General features: G+C 36.1%; 1 long non-coding RNA gene across 1 annotated transcript; it reads left to right on the top strand.

Moving 5' to 3' along the window:
- The first annotated feature begins 875 nt into the window (after nucleotides 1-875).
- LOC109174509 lies at nucleotides 876-21,884 on the top strand. Its single transcript, XR_002053080.1, has 3 exons — nucleotides 876-1,062; nucleotides 3,843-3,848; nucleotides 21,865-21,884. It is a non-coding gene; the product is annotated as an uncharacterized LOC109174509 (long non-coding RNA).
- The last annotated feature ends 1,012 nt before the right edge of the window (nucleotides 21,885-22,896 follow it).

Below are 22,896 nucleotides of genomic sequence, written 5' to 3'. Positions count from 1 at the left end.
ACGGAACGACACCGTTCCGTAATCTGGCCGTTGGAAGCAGTTGCAATGAAGCCTTTGTTTAGATGTAGACAGCTGGGAGCTTGCAGAGGCGGAAATTGCAGGAGTTGGTTAGAAGTTTTTGGATGTATTAGCTAGCCTTGCCTTATTTATTTAGTTGTTTATTTTCATAAATGTTTATGCTTTTGTGAAATTAAAATCAGGAAACCTAATTTCCTTTCCTCTTCTCCTAAACCCCTTTCTTCTTCTCTATCCTCTACCTATTTCTTCCCTCTTCTCTATCTGTTTCTTCTTCTTTTCTCTATCTCTGCTTCTGTGTTTCTTGTTCAAATCTCAAGGTTGTGACATTAAGGTATGAATATTTAGTGTATCCCCAGTACCCAAAAAAAAAGACATATTCTCTCTGCCGGTTGCATATGGCGATGGCGACGGCAGCGTTGTGCGATCGTTCGACAGAAGTCGCCTCGCGATTGTTCCGGCAGAAGGTGGAGGCGTGGCGCTCTGGCATAGGGCCAAGCCGTATGATGGTCAAGATTGGGATAAGTCTTCCAGAATGGAGTTGATCCCTCAAACTGGAAATGTTGCTTCTGGTAAGACAACTTCTCACTCATGACTCATCTGGTAAATCGTTTGATTCATACAAATGTGTTGAATAATCCTCTATGAGTTAGTAGGGGAGTTTTGGTGTGCTCTGCTAGTGGACATGGCAGTGGAGTTCAACAATCTTGTTCGACACCTGCTAATCAGTCAACTCTACCAACACTTGGGGACCTCACAAATTTTAATTCGGTTTCTGTTCTTAATCCAAGTGTTAATGCCGCTTAAGCAGCTATTGGGCTGGCTATTGTTTCCTCAATTTATCGTAACAGAAAATCAACTCGTATTGACCAATCCAAGTGTCTGCATACTTCAAATCCTTGGCAACAGTAGCAAAGCCTCTGGGGAAAGTCGAGATCCTAAGGTAAGAAGCAGCCCTTGAAGCCCAAACCCGCATAGCCATCTTTACTCACACCGCCGCTTAGAATACACACAGAAAGAAGCACGCCGCCCTTTGTTAACTCTTGAGTGTTGATAAATTGATTAGAATTCGAATGGATTTGGAAGCAGAGAGCTTAATCAAAAGAAGAAGAAGAAATGTGTTTCATTGATCCAAATGAGTGAGCAACAGAATCAGAGAACTTGATCTGAACAGAATGACAACTAGTGTTTATATACAAGATGATGGGGGGAAAAGCGGTTATAACTGTCAATTGAAGCATAATTACATTGCTGCCCTTCCTTCTCTTTGTTAGCACCATGCGTACTTCTGAGATCAACAAGATCAGCAGGTGATGTGTTGCTCTCCATTACCCCCCGTAAGCTGGATCGTGAAGATTCTGAGTGCCCAGCTTAGAGACAAACATTTGGAAAACAGAGATGGGGAGAGCTTTCGTAAAACCATCCGCAACTTGGTTGGATGAAGAAACTGAGAGAAGTTTAATCAAGCCTTGGCTTACTTTCTCACGAACAATGTGGCAGTCGATTTCTATGTGCTTCGTGCGCTCGTGGAAGACGTAGTTTTCTCCAATGGCGATGGCAGATTTATTGTCACAAAAGACAGCAGCAGGTCTAGACAAGGGAACCTGGAGATCATGAAGCAAGTTCGTGAGCCATTGAACCTCGCAGACAGTGGCAGCCAGAGCCCTGTATTCCGCCTCAGAGGAAGAACGGGAAATAGTGGGCTGCTTCTTAGTTCTCCATGAGATAGGAGCATTGCCAAGGAATATGCAAAATCCGGTAACAGATTTTCGAGTTTTTGGACATGAAGCCTAATCAGAGTCCGAGAATACGTTGAGCTGCATCTCACCATTCCTTGGATAAAAGATACCTTGGCCATGGGACTTTTTTAGGTACCTTAGGATCCGATGTGCTGCAACCAAATGATCAGCTGTGGGCTTATCAACGAATTGGCTGAGCTGTTGTACAGCAAAAGTTATGTCCGGTCGTGTGGCTGTGAGGTACAGAAGACGTCCAACAAGGCGTCTATATCCGTCAATGTCCTGCAATGGTGTGCCCCCTTCCTTCTGTAGATGATGGCCTGGTGACATTGGTGTGTTAACTGGCTTGGAAGATAGAAAACCAGTTTCAGTAAGTATGTCTATAGCATACTTTCGTTGACACAGGTTTAGCCCCTCATTGCTTCTGTGAGCTTCGATTCCTAAGAAGTATCCCAAGCCACCTAGATCCTTGATCTTAAAGGTGTTGTCCAGGAAATCTTTAAGATCTTGGATCAAATTCTGATTGGGACTTGAAACAAGGATGTCATCAACATATATTAATGTGGCAATAAAATTCATTCCATGGCCTTTAACAAACAGTGAGGGATCCGATTGAGACTGATGAAAACCTCTGCTCAGTAAGGCGCAGTGATGTAAAACTCGGCCGCCTAGCCGCCTAGGCGCCCGCCTAGGCGCTAGGCGGCCACTTACCTTGGAGTTTTGGCCTATAGGCGGCCAAAACTCGGTCGGCCGCCTAGGCGGCCGCTAGGCGGCCTAGGCGGTCAAACTCGGCCGAGTCGGTCAAACTCGGCCGAGTCTGTCAACTCGGCCGAGTCGACCGATTTCGTCCGATTTTGACCGTTTTTGACCAATTTTGACCGATTTTGTCTGATTTTGACCGATTTTGACCGATGTCGTCTTTCATTAATTATTGATTTTAATATTATTATGACATTATGACTTATAAATTATCATTATTTCATTTATTTAGATGTGTTATTTGAGTGAACGTTGAAAACAACCTCATTATAATTGTCGAACTACAAGTCTGTCACTATTTTTTTTAATTTTTTTGGTGCCCGCCTAGCCCCGCCTAGAATCCGCCTAGGCGCCGCCTAGACCGCCTAGGCGCTAGGCGCTGCCCGGCCGCCCGACTAGCGCCTAGCGCCTACTGCAACCTTGGTAAGGCATTGGTTAACCGGAAGTTCCATTGCCGGCTAGCTTGCTTCAAGCCGTAAAGGGAGCGAAGCAGACGGCAAGCTTGTCCTGGTTTGCCATTCTGAAATCCTGGTGGAAGAACCATATAGACTTCCTCATCTAAGCTTCCATGCAAGAAAGCGTTGTTTATGTCTAGTTGATGAACATCCCAGTTTTGTGAGGCAGCCACTGCTAGAAAGGTGCGTATGGTGGTGAGCCGTGCTACCGGAGAAAAAGTTTCAACATAATCAATTCCCAACTATTGGGTGAAACCCTTCGCAACTAACCTCGCCTTGTAGCGTTCTGTGGAGCCATCCGCCTTGAGCTTAACTTTGTAAACCCACTTGCATCCAATTGGAATTTTCCCGGAAGGCAAGTCAACAACCTCCCAAGTGTTATTTTCTTGCAAAGCTTTGATCTCAGTTGCCATTGCCTTTTTCCAACAATCATGTTTCACAGCTTGGTTGTATGTTCTAGGCTCATCAACAGAGGTAACAGCCATGGAGAACATCATGTGAGGCAAGGTGAGGCTATCATACGAAATGACTTTTGATAGGTGGTGCGGAGACGAGCTCTTCTCCATAATGGCATCACAATAATAATCTTGGAGCTTAGTGGGAGCATGTCGAGTTCTGACAGGACGTCGTGGCTGATTAGGCTCAGGTGAGACTTTGGAAGTGACCATCTCTTGTGACTCATTAGTCTCACTGTTAGGCTGAGTGTGAGAACTAAGAGGCTCAGAATTTGGTGGCTGACCATCAAGGCTTGGTGATGACTGATCATCAAGTCTTGGTGGTGACTGAATAGCTGGACTGGAATTGGACGAATGCTCGACAGGTTGATGCTCAAAATCACAATCCAGATTCGTAGATGCTGGGATCAGAGGCAGAGATGGCTGTGACTTCTCAGCTTGCTGTGCGATGTTGAAGGCAGACATGGGAAACTGCCTTTCATAGAATACCACATCTCTGGAGATAAACGTAGAACCATCCTCCAGATCATATAACAGATAACCTTTCGTGCCTGCTGGGATTCTCACAAAAATACATTTCCTTCCCCTTGGAGCCATCTTGTGTCTGTTTGTGGACAAGGTGGCAGCGAAGCATAAACAGCCAAAGACCCTTAGTTGCTCAGTATTTGGCACTTTCTTGAATAACCTTTGATATGGATTGTTCCCTTCTATCACTGGAGATGGTAATCGATTAATGAGAAAGGCTGCATACATAACACATAGCCCCCAGAATTGAAGAGGGAGCTTGGCTTGAAAACTGATGGACTTTGCCACATTTAATATATGTTGATGCTTTCGTTCCACTACGGCATTTTGTTGGGGGGTATTAACACACGATCTCTGGTGAATTATACCTTTCTCTGAATAGAATTCTTCCATGTTAAACTCATGTCTGTTGTCACTGCGAATCACTTTGATCATAACACCAAACTGAGTACAAACATAAGCATGGAAATGTCGAATAAACTACCTTGTTTCTGCTTTTGTTTTCATTAAGTGCAGCCATGTATATCTTGTATAGTCATCAACAATGGTAAGAAAATATCTTTGTCCACCTAAGGAACAAATTGGGAAGGGGCCCCAAATATCAACATGTATGAGATCAAAGCAAGCATTAGAAGTACTAGTGCTTAGAGGGAAGGGGGATCTCTTCTGTTTTGCTATGTGGCAAGCATCACAAATAAAGTCCTTGCTGTTGGAAGTATCAATTTCAGAAAACAAATTGAGTTTATTGATAGGGAAATGCCCTAGTCTTTGGTGCCAAATCATTGCATCATTACATTGCATAACAAGATTTCTATCTAACATGTCAGCTGCCTTCTTAAACACATACAGCCCCCCTTCCTGCTTAGCTAAACCAGCCATCAAACCATTCCTCTGAATCAGACACTGTCCATCCATAAATGTGAGTTTGTAAGATGTATCTTGGATTAGTTTACTCACTGAAATAATATTGAATTTGAATGCGGGAATATGCAGAGCTTCCGTTAGCCATATGTCATCATTTAACTTGACATCTCCTATATGCTCAACATTAATGCATTGGCCGGTAGGTAGGTTCACAACAGCTCCAATGGCTTTGTGATAGTTAACAAGGGAATCAAGAGAGCATACAATGTGGTTTGTAGCTCCAGAATCTATGATCCAAGTGGATGTGCATAAGGCAAGAGAGTTAATGTGGGAAAGGTAACACTTGCCTGTATTGATGGCTTGGACCTCCTCAAATTTCGACATCAGAGAAACAGCAGCAGTAGTGTCTGAGGTTGAAGCAGGTTTCTGAGCCTTGAGAATAGAGATTATTCTCTGCAGTTGATCTGTTGTAACCCCTAGATCTCCCATATCATCATTAGCCACCGCATTAACTTGTTTCCCTTTGGATTTGTATCCGGGCACCCATCCGGGGGGGGGGGGGGGGTAACCATGTTTTTTATAACATTTGTCCACAGTGTGACCTATCATCCCACAATATGTGCATTTAGGTTTCATAGCACTGTTCTTCCTCCCATTATATGTGTTCTGAGAAGTTGCAATGACCTCTCCATTCATAGAACCTTGGTTGCTTTGTACTGCATTAGAAACATTAGGATCCAAATGTCCTAGACTCAAACTATTTAAACCAATCTGTCTTTCCAGTTTTTCTGCCATGACATAGACTGCATATACCTCAGGTAAGGGATCTAGTATGAGAATGTTAGACTTCAGACTTCCATAATCATCATTTAACCCCTGCAGGAAGCGGATTACCTGGTCGATGTCTCTCTCTTTTTGAATCTGATCGACGAGATTGCAAGCACATCTCAGATTGCATTTGCAAATGGGAAGTGGCCTCAACGTGTTCATCTCCTCCCATAGGGTTCTGCTTTTGGTGTAGTAGTCACTGACAGACATGAGACCCTGCTTCACATTGTAGATCTCATTCTCCAAAACTGATATGCGTTGTGCATCGACATGAGAGAACCTCCTTCTTAGATCCTCCCAGATCTCAATGCCTTCGTCGAAGTGCATGATGCTCTGAGCGATTGAAGGATGCACAGCCTTGAACAGCCACGAACAGATCATCAAATTAGATCTTCTCCACATCAAATACTGAGGATGATCACTGCCAAGTGGTGCAACACTTCCATCAACCAAGCACCACTTGTTCTTAACTTCTAACGCAATCCGCATACTGATGCACCAAGTTCCATAGTTGGCGCTTCCTAGAAGCAGTGGACTGACCAGTACAACTGTTGGGCTGTCATTAACGCTGAGAAGGAGAGGATTGTCTAGTTCCCCCATGCTGAAGCTTCGCTGCTGACTCGCCTGATTCCCCTGTGGAACAGTTTCTGGAGTCGCATGAGTTAGAGGTCCGGGAGACGGAGTCGTCTCTGGATTGCCGCTGTTCGATCCACCGACGGCGGCAGCGCAGGTGTAGCGTCGCTGCTCTGATACCATAATGGATTTGGAAGCAGAGAGCTTAATCGAAAGAAGAAGAAGAAATGTGTTTCATTGATCTAAATGAGTGAGCAACAGAATCAGAGAACTTGATCTGAACAGAATGACAGCTAGTGTTTATATACAAGATGATTGGGGGGGGGGGGGGGGGGGGAAAGCGGTTATAACTGTCAATTGAAGCATAATTACATTGCTGCCCTTCCTTCTCTTTGTTAGCACCATGCGTACTTCTGAGATCAACAAGATCAGCAGGTGATGTGTTGCTCTCCATTAGTGCCTAATCAGAATATGACTCATCAAGTTGGTGGTCATGATAATAATTCTGTTATTATCTCCACTAATAGTATGACAAGTTCAGCCATGGCATCTCGTGACACTTACATTGGGATTAATGTTGCTTCAAATGATGTCTCCCTAATACAAATAATTTGATTAATGCAAGTCTTGTTAATTATAGTCTTGTGGAATTGGAGTCATGTATGTTCACAGAGACTCCAAGATTAATAATTAGTACATTTTGCTTTGATTGCAATGTTTGTTGTAATAACAATCTATTGATAGTTTGATTATCCTTGTCAAACCTGTGAGAGACAACATTGGCAATTACCAACATTAGAAGAGATCATACGATGGTCATACAATTGTCAAATAGTATTTTGAAAGAAATCAGATAAGTGTTTTTCTCAAAGACAATATTTTATAATTATCTTATATTATATTGGCCATCGTTTGTATTTTTATATCACTATGTGATATTTTCTTTATGGCAATTATTAAGAAATCATATGCCATGCATCCAAATTGATGTTTAGTTTTTAGAAAACATGATTAATAGATGGTAATTATGATATGTCATCTTGATGAGTCCACTCCATACGACATTGTATGTTGAGTGCTTTAATTGTTTCTCCAATTGTCTTGATATAATCTTTTAAAGATATACAATATCATATTTTGTAAGAGCTTTGTTAAACAATTATGGAGGAAATATATCTATTTTGGGGACCTCCAGAATGAAAAACCAATATGCTGATCCACTACATATCACAAACGCTAGTACATGATGCATTTCCCTATTTGCGTTTATTTTTTTTAGTATGCAACCCTCCTACTTATATCCCATAATGAGTAATCAACAGATGTTGGTTGCATTATAAGATCTTTTCTCGGCATTAGGGGGAGATTTGAAGTTTCTAATTAATTAAATGCCGAAAAATTGATAAAAATCTTCAAACCCATGTACTAGTCTTACAGAATTAGAAATTAAGACATTGAACAAATTATCTGCTAGAAATCTCAAGGAGTGACCAAGTCAATAGCAAGTATTTCATATATATTAAGAGTTGAAATCCCCAATCAGGACTAAATATCTCTACCATTTTTCTTTATGCCGGAAGCATATGAAATTTATTGGTGTAAGAATTTACAAAACTAGATCTAGTATAGAAAGTTTGCCACCCCAGAAATATAGAAATTTTATCATGAAGATATTCGTCTAGAAGGCGAAAACCCCCAGTAAAATTGTAGGTGCACCAAATAACTAAAATACTGGGGAAGCGGAACAACCAAATTCAAATACTCTTGGGAAATGCCATATATTTGGTTGATACAAAATTGCCATGTGTATAAAAGATATTTACAAAGCTGTTATAGTTTTCGACAACATATTTTTCCTCTATTGTTCATAAATGCTTAAATCTGGATCTAGAAATCCTATATATAATAAAGTCATATGGTCTTGTGAAAATTAAATGGTGATAATCAATATTTAATTTTCACAAGACCATAATAATATTGTTAATTATAATAACAATAACAATAATAATAATAATTACAATAATAATAATGATAATAGTTTCCACTGACAGTTTCTAATATATATATATATATATATATATATATATATATATATATATATATATTTATTTATTTATTTATTTATTTATTTATATTTCAATTTCTACCGGCAAATTATTGTGTGAACGATGGTCCACATAATTGTATGGATCATGAATATCAAATACTTTTTTAATATATTAAAAATACATTATTTTTATATTGAAAGTACCTTACATACATATATAATGTACCCTTAGTATATTTAAAATATACTTTTTATTGCATGCAACCCCAAAGTTCATAAGTTTGAAATTAATATATGGCATAGCTAGGCGGCCTAATATTTAAGATTGTTGATGTGCATATTGAGGACTACGGAGACAAAGATGGATTATTCGTCGATTCATCGGAACTATCCAACAACACTCTCCAACTTAATTTACGTGAAGTAGGCTTATTAACATTAAGATTATATTCTCGAATTATTAGTTCTCATCTTTTATTGATTACACACTTAATTCGATAGTATTTGGAAGAAAAAATCAATGTTCGAACTAAGATTGTGATTTTTGTCTTTAAAGGTCAATTGTATGTTGCTACATCAGTTAGAAATCTCAAAGGTCTAAAAATTGTGATCCGTGGTGACTCTAAAATTGTAATTCAATTACTATTGTAGTTTACTAAGTTCTTAAAAATTTGTAATATTAAATACTATGTACTAAATTTTTAATATAGTTTAAGATTTGTAGTAACCACCCACCTTAAATATTATTTTAATTGTAGATATATTTATGTTCATAATTTTATCATAGGAATTCACACATAATAGTTATTAAATAACAAAATTTTTATATATGAATAAACCTCATATATAGGGTATATTTTTATAATATATTTTTCGTGCATCGCACAGGACAAATACTAGTGAAAACAGTAGCATAACGTCTGCAGCGTGCTAATTATTTTGATAGAAAAGAACAATTAAGGCATACAAATCAAAACTCGCTAATAAAAGGCGATTTGAGGGTTTTCGCAGAGACCCAATATTAGTCATGGCTTTATATTCCGCTATTCAATAAAACTAGCAATAAATAAATTAGATATGTAGTTAATAGACATAGTTATTACATATTCATATGGGTAACTGACTACTTATATTTAAAATCTCTGATGGACTTTTTTCAAAATGTGATGAACAAAAATCATAAAAATAAGATGTATAAAAGTTAGTAAGTTACTAACTATGATCTTTCTTATAGTCAATAAATTGACTAAAGGTATTTTCTCCCCAAGAAGAAAGTATGAAAGTATATTATCATGCCTAGTAATGTTATATGTGATTGGGAAACTCAAATATCGTTTCATAGAAGGATATCTATAAGTCCCTCTTGAAAATGTCCTAAATATATCCTTCAGTACATTAATTGCCGTCTAAATATCTCGAAAAAGATAAAAGACTATCTATATAATGAGGATATTTTTGGGGACCAGAAGTCCATTACTTCATCGCTAAGTGGATATATTTGAAGGATAGTAGACAAGTTATATAAATATTCGAACCACGTATACTCTAGAAGAGTCACAAGATAACAGTATAAAATGATATAAACTCTAATAATAATCATGAAAATTGTACAATATCCCTTCTCTACACATTTTGAAACAATGACTTTATTTTAAGTCATGTAGAACTTGAAAATTGTTATCTTTAGGGGGAGACGGGAAGTACATTCACTCGAATCAATCCTATAGATTGGGTCTTAAAAGACTAACAATTGTACTTTTTGCATCGTAAGCATACCATGTATTCTTTTCCTCACTAAGTTTTTCCCATTGGGTTTTCTAGTGTGGTTTTTAATAAGGCATGAGTATGATATAGTAATGACAATGGGGAAAGTTACAAATAAATACTTAAATAGACGGATCCCGAAATCCTGGAGATTATGTCTTGAAGGCTTATGGTTGTACTCTATTTCCCTTAACTAAGTTTTTCCCACAGGGTTTTCTTTAAGTTAAGGTTTTTAATCAGGCAACCAATACAATATATGATTTTTACAAATATTATGTACTCTTTTCTTCAACTAGGTTTTTCCCACGTGATTTTCCTAGTGAAATTTTTAATGAGGCATGAATATATTCAAATTTCTATCCATATACCTTGTACTTGTTTAGGTTTTTCCCCACAGGATTTTCCTAACAAGTTTGCAAGTTTCTTTTTCTAATTAAGCAAGATCGTGGTCAAATAATGTCCAAGTGGAGTTTTATAAATATATTCATTGTGGTCATTTTTTGTATTGATTATGTAATGGATAGTGATTAATGACTACATTATGTCTTCCGTTACATTTGTATATTATATATGTGTTGTGGTTGTATGGATGAGATATAGGAATGAATAAAACTTCTCATTACCTATTGCCTATTTTTCTTTATCTTTCTCTCTTTACATATTTACATTACTGTTATTGGATTCGTTTCACCGGGATAAACGCTAAGGGCCAAATGGATTACAACAAAAAGTTCTTATTTTCTTCTCTCTTTTTTTTTTTTTTTTTAAAAAAAAAAATAGGTGAGTTCAAATCAGGGGCGGAGCCAGGATTTGTTGGTGCGGGGTGGGGGGGGGGGGGGGGGGGGGGGGGGGCAATCACAATTTGAGAAAGAATAATAAAATACATTAATATTTATTTAACCTATTCCAAAATACATTATTATATTACAAATCTATTAAAATTTAGAACGTCTTTTTCGCATGTCACGAAAATCGTCTATAATTGAATCTATACTAAATTGTTTTAAAATTTATTTTTCAATGTATACTAGCGAACAATCATTAAAAATTCGGAAAACAAAAAAGAATAAGAAATAAGTATAAGCTATATTTTTGGCTTATACATATTTCAAGAAGAAGAAATTTGGAGCATGTTAGACAATATGTGATTGTGTATGTTCAAGAAGAAGAAATCATATTTTTGGCAATGATGAACTATGAATCAAATAAGATTTTAAAATCCTAGTCTGAAAGTTTTTGTTTGGAGAGTGCAGATACTTTGGGGCAAATTATGATGTGGAACTGTATCACCTTGCAAGGTGGACACAGTTCCAAAATTGTTTATAATTATGAATATAGAGTTTAAAAATTATGAACATAGACTTCTATAATTATGAACATATATAGAGTTCTGTAATTGTGAATGTAGAGTTCAATAATTGTGAATATGAAGTTCACAAATTATGAATATAGAATTCAGTAATTATGAATATAGAATTCTATAATTGTGAATGTAGAGTTTAATAATTGTGAATATAAAGTTCAAAAATTATGAACATAAAACTTTATAATTATGAACATAGATTCAGTAATAAAATGAGAATAATTTTCTCCAATAAAAATAATAACAGATATATAATATCTATCCGGTTCATCAATTGTTTAAGATTTCATAAAATAATTACAAAGATTTTTTTTTTTTTTTATAATTATTGAAAATTTAAAGTTTATATTATTTATAAAACTAATTCCATTATTTTTTGCCATTACTTATTGTTCATCTAACTAAAAATGTTACAATGTAGCTTCTCACTAGAACATTAGAACCAAACAGCATTATATATATATATATATATATATATATTATAAAGCAGCAAATGCAGTGCCTTACTTGAAAACGTAATATATTAATTAGCACTTTTTTCAATTATTTATTTTAAAAGATGTAGGGAATATATATATATATATATATATATATATATATATATATATATATATATATATATATAGAGAGAGAGAGAGAGAGAGAGAGAGAGCCACACTTAGGTGAGAATGGTTGCACAAAAAAAGAACTAAAAATCAATCGTAACCGTCCACGTGTTTATATTTAACAGATCAGATGTAATTTTTTTAAAAAAGACACAGTCACATTTTCGTAAATAACTCGAACTTCGTTGCAACGTGCAAATAAAATATATTAAAAGACTAAAAGTACAAGTAACTGGTACAAGTGTGCACATAAAAGTGCAAGTAAAATTACTTAAAAGTACAACCATTTTCAGTTAATAGTGCAAGTAATTTACTTTTTTAACATTGGTGCATCTAATAATAACGTCTTTCATACGGATGCAATTAGTGATAACATTTGATGCAACTAATGATAACGTTAGGTGCACTTAATATTGATGCTCAATATATATTATTTAATTTGTTGCACTTCAAATACATTTTACTTTCACTTTTAATACATTTTACTTGAACTTAGATGCACTATATAAAATTGTTAGTTGCACTTTCATCCCAATTTACTTTCACTTCAAAGTTTAATTATATACAACAATTGTTCAATATAATTTCTCTCGAAACTATATACATTCAATTATAAATTAATTATTATTAGAATAAAGAATCTTTCCACTCAACATATTCGTATGTAATTAAACTTACAAACCAACAGACCAATGTTATAATAAAGGTAGACAAAGTGGTGGAACCTATGACCATCCATTTAAAATGGTAACTGAAATTTCATCACATTACATGATAATTGGCATTGATAGTACTAATGTCCATGAGTAAGCGGTGTACGTACTGTATATAAAATGAGGGTATGAATAAGAAGAAGTATATTTATTAAAAGGGTGACCTAATACAATCTAAATGACCACTCCGAGGGCCGACTGACTGCGGTCGGGCAGCTCTGTAAGTAGTCTATTGATCATTCCAAAAGTCCCCTTCTCCTTATCCGCCGTGGATATTTATAGCCTCTCGCGCGCCGGGGACAGCCTCCGGCCTATCGGCATGTGTTACACGCAGCCTCCACGTGCCAACACCAGATGATCATCCACTGTCAACGTTTGATGTTGTTACGTGCCCCTCTTTATTAACAGCGCTTCCATATAAAGCAAAAGTATGACGGTCGAGCAGAACATCTGTCGGTCGGGAAAGGAATTAACCGGTCGGACCCGATCGTCCCTAAACAGAAATCGTTCACAAGGCTTTTCGGACGACCGGTACCGACCGCCTCCTCGTTGATGCGCTCAGGCAAAGGGAACGAACCGGATAAAAAGGGATAAGAGCCTAGGTCGGTCGGGATATATCCTATCAAGAGCCCCCAACCCGGTCCGTTTTAGACCGCTCGGGAGAGAACGACGTGGGATGAGAAGATTACGTTACTCGGGTCTCCAGCCCTGACCGCCCAGCTGTCTTCGCTTATGACACGTGTCTGTCTGCAGGCGCCTTGAGATCTGGAACGGTCACTTCATGCAAGTGGGTGATTTTCCCGCCAAAAATTTTCCTATAAATAGGCCCCTTCTAGGTTCATTTCAACTTTTACTACGCTGTGGAAATCGATCGGAGCGTCCCGAGCCATCAGCACTGTAGATTGATCGGACTTTGCACCTGCTCAACTACTCAACAAACTCTACTCATTGGTAAGTCACTTCTTTCTTCCTCCATTAAACTTTTCCTTATTTTTCGCATAACACGTGTCCCTGTCAACCCAAAAACTCGGTTGACTATAACCCGATCCCTTTCGCTGAACCGACTGTCTCCTTTATGAAGGGGATATGTCAGATTCAGATAGCCAAAACGTCTCGGGGGCCACTAGTACAGAAACAGTCATTCGCGTCTAAAGTTAAGGCTAATTCGCGTCCAAAGTAGCTGGGACACAGATGTCGGGGACGCTGATTGTATAAACAATCAGCGTCCAAAGAAGCTTTGGACACGCAAAATGATTATTCGCGTCCAAAGTTGAAGAACTTTGGACGCGAAAAATGATAATTCGCGTCCAAAGTTCGTGAACTATGGACGCGTATAGTGTTTATTTATTTTTTAAAAAATACTATACGCGTCCAAAGTTTCTGAACTTTGGACGCGTATAGTAAAAAAAATTAAAAAATATATATTTTTTTATAAAACTTCCAATATTTTCCTGTACATCCCAGCATAACTACCAAATAATATATTTCAACATTAATTAATTTAAGATGTATACTACACACCAATTCTATCAACTAAAACACACCAATCTAAAATTTCAATTCTAATAACATTTTACTACAAATAAACTACAAATTCTAAATGTTAACAATTAAAATAAACTACTTAAGATGTAATATTGTGATAACCTTTAACAAGCAACAACTCGGGCACTCTCACAGTGTAGACATCTTTGGCAATGAACTCAAGGAAGGAGGAAGATCTCCGCTAAGATTGTTGAAAGAAAGATCCCTGTAGACTTTATTAGATGAGAATTAAATATTAGTGCTTAAAGCAGTAGCTATCATGTCTTAGGTTTGAACCTTTGTCTGTGCAGCCAATAAAGCAGTAGCTCAATTCAATTATGAAAAATAAATAAATAAAAGTTCACAAGCCATATGTCTACTTACTAAGTTACTATCCTGCTTTTGGCCTCTTATCTACCTGTTCTAAACCAGCAGCATAAAATGACAACCACACACATTAGAACTTCTGTACAGTTTGATATGCCAAACTGCTATACAGTTGACAAAAGAAGCTCACTTCCAAGATAAAAAAAAAAACAAGGAAAAGAAGCTCACTTCCAAGATAAAAAAAACAAGAAAAAGAAGCTCACTTCCAAGTGATAGGCATGACATCTCAATAGTACACATGTTTCTTTAGTATAATATTTCTGCCCAAGTGACCTCAAAACTTGATCACATAACTACAATTGAAAGAAACAGGTGTCCAAAAAGTTGATTCATGCATTTATATACTTTCCAAAAACCAGTACTTTCCTTGGATTGCCTGACTGAATTTAAGAAATTCAATACTAGCCTCTATATGTAAATAAAACTGTGCCATAAATGCAGCCTCAGGTAGCCGATTGCTGAAATATTGAAAAAAATTTCATTTTAATGTTACAAATTTTAAGGTAGAAAAGAAAGGAAAGGGGGAATATCTCGAAATTAAATTAGATGATGCTATATTTTTATCTTGGCTCCAGTACCTTATTCATGCATACACTAATCATGCTAGCTTAGTGTTTAACTCTTTTCTCTCAACAAGGTAATGCAAATACCACAGACCAAATGCATAGAGTGAGTAAAGCTCAAATCCCTTTTCTTTTATCCCTAATTTATTTTCTCATTTTTCTGAACCCATACTATTTCTGAACTCATATTAATTTTCTCATTTATAGCATAGTTTTGTTCCAACTTTATAAATAGTAGCATCGATTAGAATTTCTTTGGCAAATTTACCACTCAATTTGTTTCATGTTACATCAATATATTCATGTGAGTTCAAACTTTTAAACAGAAAACAACATTTGCAGGTTCTAGCTTCAAATTAACCTAGCTTTTACAGTTAGGGGCTTCACATGGAATTGCATCTACTTTCTCTATTCTCACATTTCGAATTGCAATTACAAAGGTGAAGAAAATGCGAAACTACAATCCGCTTTTTCAAAAAAATAAACAACAATAACAATAACAAAAAATAATTACAATATATAATTATTGATTTTCGAAAAAAATAATTAAAATTACGTACCTGCTGTCGGCCGGCGTGCGTAGCTGCGGCGGCAGTCGGCGGCGAGCGTAGAGACCGGAGGCATCAGCGGCGGCGAGCGTGGAGACCGGGGGCGTCAACGACGGCGAGCTTGGGCGGCAGCGGCAGCGAGCTGATGAAGATTAGAGCGATGGAGAGCGTCAATGCGGTGGACGATGAAGCAGCGACAATGTGGATGGAGATCGAGCGACGGACGGCTAATGGACGGCGGGGACGGCTGTTGGAGAGCGGCGGACAGCGGATTGATCGGAGAGGATGAAGATCGGAGCGGATGAAGGGTTTACGCGTGAGATCTGATCGATATGCGATTCTAGGGGTTTATGGATTAAAAAAATAATTCGCCACTGAGTGATGAATGAGATTCTATTATTCGCGTCCAAAGTACAGAGCTTTGGACGCGAATAATATTTAATAAAAAATAAAAATAAAAATTTATGGAATAAGGGTCAAATAGGCCACTGAACTGTACACAATAATTCAATTAGGCCACTGAACCTAAAAAAACAACAATTAGGCCCCTAAACTGACTAATTTCTTTCAATTTGTCCAATTTACAAGTTTTCCTAATTTTTAACAGGTTACCCCTCCACCTAGGATGCATATGTGGCATTTAAAAAAAAATATTTTTAAATTATTTTTTAAATGTTTAATAAATAAAAAAATTATTTTTAAACTATTTTTTTTAAATGTTTAATAAATAAAAACTAAAATAATTTAATTTGAAATTTTTTTTAAAAAAATTAACGATGGTTTTTTTTTTTAAAAACTATTGAACGTTCCTGGCCACGATTAATTGAACTATTGGTATATTTGGCAGTAATTGAATTGTTTTAACGGTTTTTTTCTTCTTTCGTTCTAAAAAAAAAAAAAAAAAAAAAAAAAAAAAAAAACAGTTGTTAGATGGAAAAAGTAAAACATATTAGCATCAACATCTTTCGAGAATAGTTAGAATACAAAATAAGTACACCATTATAGCAATAAGATGGCAAAACACAAAAAAATGTTACATTCAACATCCAAACTCCAAAATACTTTTCATAAGATACTGACCATCCTAAGTACTAATGAGCATCCAAAATTCTAGCAATACACATAAAATCTGCACTTCAATATTATAACATTCTGACATTTTCAACAAACAATTTGCACTTCAAATATGGACTTCACAGTCTGCCCCTAGCCACAACACCTGCGTTCTTCCTTCCCCGATAAATTACATGTTCTCCTGGTTGTCCGGGCTACATAATACAATGAATAAATCAATTCCCAAACATGTTTAGGTCATAACAATTATATTATAATACTAGAATGCTTAGTTGAAATATTTCATAAAAAAATGACTTACATTGAATATGACTGCTCCAGTATTAGGATTTGTGTAAATACCCAATCCACCACCAGAAGACCTAGAAGTTGATGATGTGCCTGTAATAGTAGGGGGTGGACCTTGACCTCTAGTACTTGGACAATTTGTTTTGGAATGACCTTTTTGTTTGCATATAGAACATGTCATAATCCTGCCTTGTCGTGACATCTTTCCAACAGGAGGCTCATTAGCCTCACGAGTTCTTTTCTTCTTTGGCCTACCCGTCATCGTCCTCGGTACAGGGGCTTGGATTTCTTCAGCATTAGTTTTAGGCCAACTAAGTTCTCCATTCAAAGGTTGAATTGTGTAGCTATAGATTTTTTTGTAAACTTCTTTGGAGTAGCAATCATTAATGAATTCTTCTGGATCTCTACCCTTATCAAAAATTGCACACAAAGCATGAGGGCAGGGTATACCAGTTAGATCCCAACTTCTACATGAACAACTTCTTCCTTGTAACTTAACTTTAAATTGCTGTCTCCCTTTCTTGATCTCATAACCATCATCTCCATTGAAGTCAACGTGCCACCCAATGCTCTCCATTATGTTTGCATTAAGTTTTTTCATCACTCTTGGTCCAAAGTTCCCTGGCCATTTCTCCAAAGCTTGTCTTTTGGTTGCAATTCTTGTCATCATGGCAACTCTTATATCCTCTAACAATGGGATGATTGGCTTTGACCTTGCTTTGACAATTGTTCCATTGAATGCTTCACACATATTATTGTCAATTGAATCACACTTTGATTCTGTCCTAATGAATGCCTTACACCAATATTTAGCAGGATAATTGGACAAATTATCTCTAGCTTGGATATCGTTCTTCCCCAATTGCTCAACCATGAATTTGAATTGGTCCTCAGTTGTTGAGTTAGCACACATCCAAAATAGTCTCTTTAACACCTTGCCTCTATGTTTCTTGCTCCAATTTGCATGGATATGTCTAGCGCAATTTCTATGTTCTGCATTAGGAAGCAATTGTTGAATGGCACTAACCAAACCCTACAAAACCAGAAACAAATAATAATAATAAAAAAAAAACATATTACAAAGTGTAAGAAAGCAGCAGTAAAAACTTCATATTAATTAGAAAGCAGTAAATTAAAGGCATCATATTATTAAACAAAACCATTATTAATAGTTTTAGTATTAGAAGTAATAAAAAAGAAGTAGTACTAGTGTTATTAGCAATAAAGAATAATCTGTAAAGAAATAATAGAAGTACAGAAATATAAGAAATCAGATCAGTAAAGAAATTAGATAAAAAAATTCAGTAAATCATATTAATAAAAATATATCAGATAAAGTAAAAATCAAATAAGGAAGCAATAAATCACTAGCCTTTTGTTGGTCTGAAATAATTGTCCATGCATGGCTGTTGGTGATGCCCAAGTCTTTTATCAACAACTCTAAAAACCACTCCCAAGAATTAGTATTCTCTATCTCAACTACTGCCCATGCAATGGGATACATTTGGTTATCCGGATCCCTCCCAACTGCAACTAAAATCTCACCCTTAAGTGTTCCTTTGAGAAAGCAACCATCTAGTCCTATAACCTGCCTACACCCAGCAAGAAAACCCCTTTTCATTGCGTCAAAGCACACATATATTCTTTGAAATGTACATGGTGCATTAGGGACTACTCTATTGGTTGTAATAGGCACACTGCTTCCAGGATTGGAATCTAAACATTCTTGTGCATAATCTCTTATTTTTTTGAATTGTTCAGAAAAGCCTTGATTAATTTTCTTCCGGATAGCTTTGTGCACCCTACTTACCATAATCACATTAACATTAATCTTCAACTCTGACTCTATATCATCCTTCAACTTAGTGTGTTTCATGGTAGGATCTCTTATAATCTTCTCCTCATATTTTTCTTCAAGCCATTTCTGACTTACAACCCTTAAATTATATCTACAATTGCACCTATGTTCTAACTCCATTGTTTTCAGTTGGAAACATTTAAACCTCTCTTCCCAGCTACAATGTAAGAGGAAAGGACAACCAGGCAGACATTTCACTCTAACTCTCATTTTCTCATTTTTGTAGAACTGAATATCTCTCTTCTCATGCACTGCATATTTTATCATTGCACTCTTAAACTGACTTGCATCATCAAACAACATTCCTATCTCAAGCTCTGGATAATCACAAGCTGGGTTATAAGATGGGAATTTGCATCTGTAGGCTTCCCTTTCAACATCATCTTCTGAATCACAAGTTGGTGGATCTTCGGAGTCATAATAGTAGTTATCACTTCCATAATCAATACATACTTTGTTTCCCTCAACTTCATTCTGATTTGATCTTGTAGACTTAGCTTTATATATATTCTTTGCCTTTGCCTTACCCTTTCCCTTATCATTTCCATGTCTGACATCATTTTCTTCCATGTTAAGATCCTCTTTTGATGCATCCAACCCAACATCTAACCAAGAGTTATTTCCAATCTCATTATCTTGTGTAACCCATCCATTATCATCCTCATCATGTTCACTATCTATCTCATATTCAGCTTCATAATTAATTTCAAAATCATCTTCAAGTGGAACCTCAACTACATGATCCATCTCCTGACCTTGATCCACATTCTCAGCTACATGTCCTTCATAAACATTCTCAGGTACACATAATAACAATTCTGGAATCACTTCAGGTTCATCAATTCCATGATGTACGTAGATGTCACATTTCTTCCATTTTGTTGCCAAACTAATGAGGTCCAAAGTACTTTCATCATTCCACAGAACTTTGAGTTGTCTCAGAGGCTCATGGGTTGCTTTGTAGTATAAACTTTGCATATTTCCATACTGCCCATCTTTTATATATTTTGCTAAATGGGGATATGAAATAAGATCGGGGTCAATTTGTATCCTATTAACCTCACCATTGATATACTTGAACTCAGGACTTCTTACAAAATTTCCACCATGGTGGACTACTAACTCAACACTTGCACACATTTCTGCAATAACTATGGTAATATTAAAAACTATTTAGCAGTGCAGTAAAGAAGTTAATTAGAACTTTAAAAAAAAATTAAAAACAAAACACATCTTTAAGCCACCAAACAACCAAACACACTCAGTACCATTTAACAACACTGTTACACTGTACTACCAAACAATAAAGCAAACTAAGTACCATTTAACAAATAGAAACATGACACCTAGCATTCATTTAACTAAATACTCTAAAAAATTCAATAAACTTTAGTATGATGCATACCCATCAAAGTTTCAGCATGGGCCCCATTTGCAGGCCAGTTTTCAAAAAATTCCAACATCAAAACAACAAAGGACCACATTTTCAGGAAAAAAAAAAAAAAACTTGTCAGCATTATTGTATACATATTCAAGGAATACAATTTATAAATTTGGGAGAGAGCTGCAATTACACCCAAACAGTACCATATAAATTAAACCCCAGAATACATACAACCCAAACATATGCCGTAAAAATAAAAATGTTGAAATGAACCAATATAAAATAAACCTAATCTAAAATCATTGACCTAAAATCTATAAATTAAACCCTAGAATACATAATTAAAATCATTGTATACATATTACAGGAATACAATTTATAAATTATACAAAACCCTTACATAAACCCAATCCCCAGAATACATACAACCCAAACCCTAACATAAAACACGAATACCTATATGTACTTTAAGTATCAAGCTAAACCATACCTTTTGGAAGTTATTGCGGTTGAAAACTTAGCAGTGATGTGTGGTGAGTTCCGATTGTGAACGGAGAATGAGTGGTGAGTTCCGAATGGTGGTTTGCGGTGGAGGTGCGATGATTGATGAAGCCGATTGTTTACTGTGATTAGTCTCTTTAATAGGAAATTAAATTGTTTTAGTTTTTATTTATTAAATATTTAAAAAAATTAAAATAATTTAATTAAAAAAAAATGCCACATATGCATCCTAGGTGGAAGGGTAACCTGTTAAAAACTGTGAAAACTGGTAAATTGGATAAATTGAAAAAAATTAGTTAGTTTAGGGACCCAATTGTTGTTTTTTTAGGTTCAGTGGCCTAATTGTATTATTGTGTGCAGTTCAGTGGCCTATTTGACCCTTATTCCAAAATTTATTTATATAGTGGCATTTTAATTACAAAAATGCCACCGCACTACACTTTAGTCGTCCAAAGTTCTAACTTTGGACGCGAATTAGTCAATTTTATTGATGTTTTTTGTACTAGTGCGTGACCTCCCAGCTGTCTTCGCTTATGACACGTGTCAGTCTGCAGGCGCCTTGAGATCTGGAACGGTCACTTCATGCAAGTGGGTGATTTTTCCGCCAAAAATTTTCCTATAAATAGGCCCCTTCTAGGTTCATTTCAACTTTTACTACGCTGTGGAAATCGATCGGAGCGTCCCGAGCCATCAGCACTATAGATTGATCGGACTTTGCACCTGCTCAACTACTCAACAAACTCTACTCATCGTTAAGTCACTCCTTTCTTCCTCCATTAAACTTTTCCTTATTTTTCGCATAACACATGTCCCTGTCAACCCAAAAACTCGGTTGACTATAACCCGATCCCTTTCGCTGAACCGACTGTCTCCTTTATGAAGGGGATATGTCAGATTCAGATAGCCAAAACGTCTCGGGGGCGGGCTACGACAACACGATTGAGGACGGTAGCGAAGAAACGATGGTTGAAGAGTCATAGCCCGAGGTTACTAACGTCATTCGATGACCGAGCACGGTTCCCGAGCCAGAAGACAACTCCTCAAGCTCGGAAAGCTCATTGATGGACATATTTTACACTCATATTTTAGGTACATTTTTATAATATTTTGCATTAGTTATTTAATATTATCTAATAATTAGTTCTTTATATATATAAGATATAATGTATAATATATAATATATAGAATACATATTAATATATATATATATATATATATATATATATATATATATATATATTACGTACGTACTAGTGTATATGTATATGCTTTATTTAATAAATTAAGTAAATTAAATTTTTAGCATGCATGAAAACAAATTGCTTAATCCTTTAATTCTTTGTCTTTTGTTTGTACAGGTGTGGCGTGGAGTCATATTCAAACGCGACAAAGAAGGAAAGGGCGTGCAGTGTCTGAAGACTCCATTCCTACGGCGCAAAAATAGGAAAAATAAATGGCGGAGAATTGTTCTAGCATATTTTAAGAGTAGTATAAATAGTAGAAGTTTTCTGTTGTAAAACGTTCATTCTTCCCCTCTCGATTATTCTTTAAAGTTGTTGTCAATGTCCATTCGCGGCTAATTTCGTTAGCTTGGTTTAGTGAATTGAAGCCCCGGAATTGATTATGATGTAAGATTATTTATTTATTTTTATTATATAATTTTTATGCATTTGGGTATTAAATATTCTTCTAAGTTATTTGATATGATTATTTGCTATATTAGTTAATGTTGTGCTACAAATTATTCTAATATTCAGTAGCAACTGAGGTTAATTATTGACGGCTTAGTGATAATTGGTCTCGGGAAGAATATTTTCCTAAATTAAATGCAACCGCTTATGCTTGTGTTATTTAGTTTGTCGGTTTTCCTAGTTCCTATTGCTGCTATTAAATTAAATCTACAGCGCTTGTCTTAGATTATTTAGTAGTTAGGGCTAATTAAACCGCATGTGCTTTAGTTACCTACAACTAAGGGAAAACGGAAATGAAATAATTTCACGACAAATATTCAATTGCATATCAATTACCTTTTGAATCAATGATCAGCGTTAAATTCTGGTGGTG

Source organism: Ipomoea nil, unplaced genomic scaffold (genome assembly GCF_001879475.1).
Source record: "Ipomoea nil cultivar Tokyo-kokei standard unplaced genomic scaffold, Asagao_1.1 scaffold0642, whole genome shotgun sequence".
Lineage (NCBI taxonomy): Eukaryota > Viridiplantae > Streptophyta > Magnoliopsida > Solanales > Convolvulaceae > Ipomoea > Ipomoea nil.
Note: the sequence above shows the minus strand (reverse complement) of the source record. Positions and strands in the feature narration are given on the sequence as shown.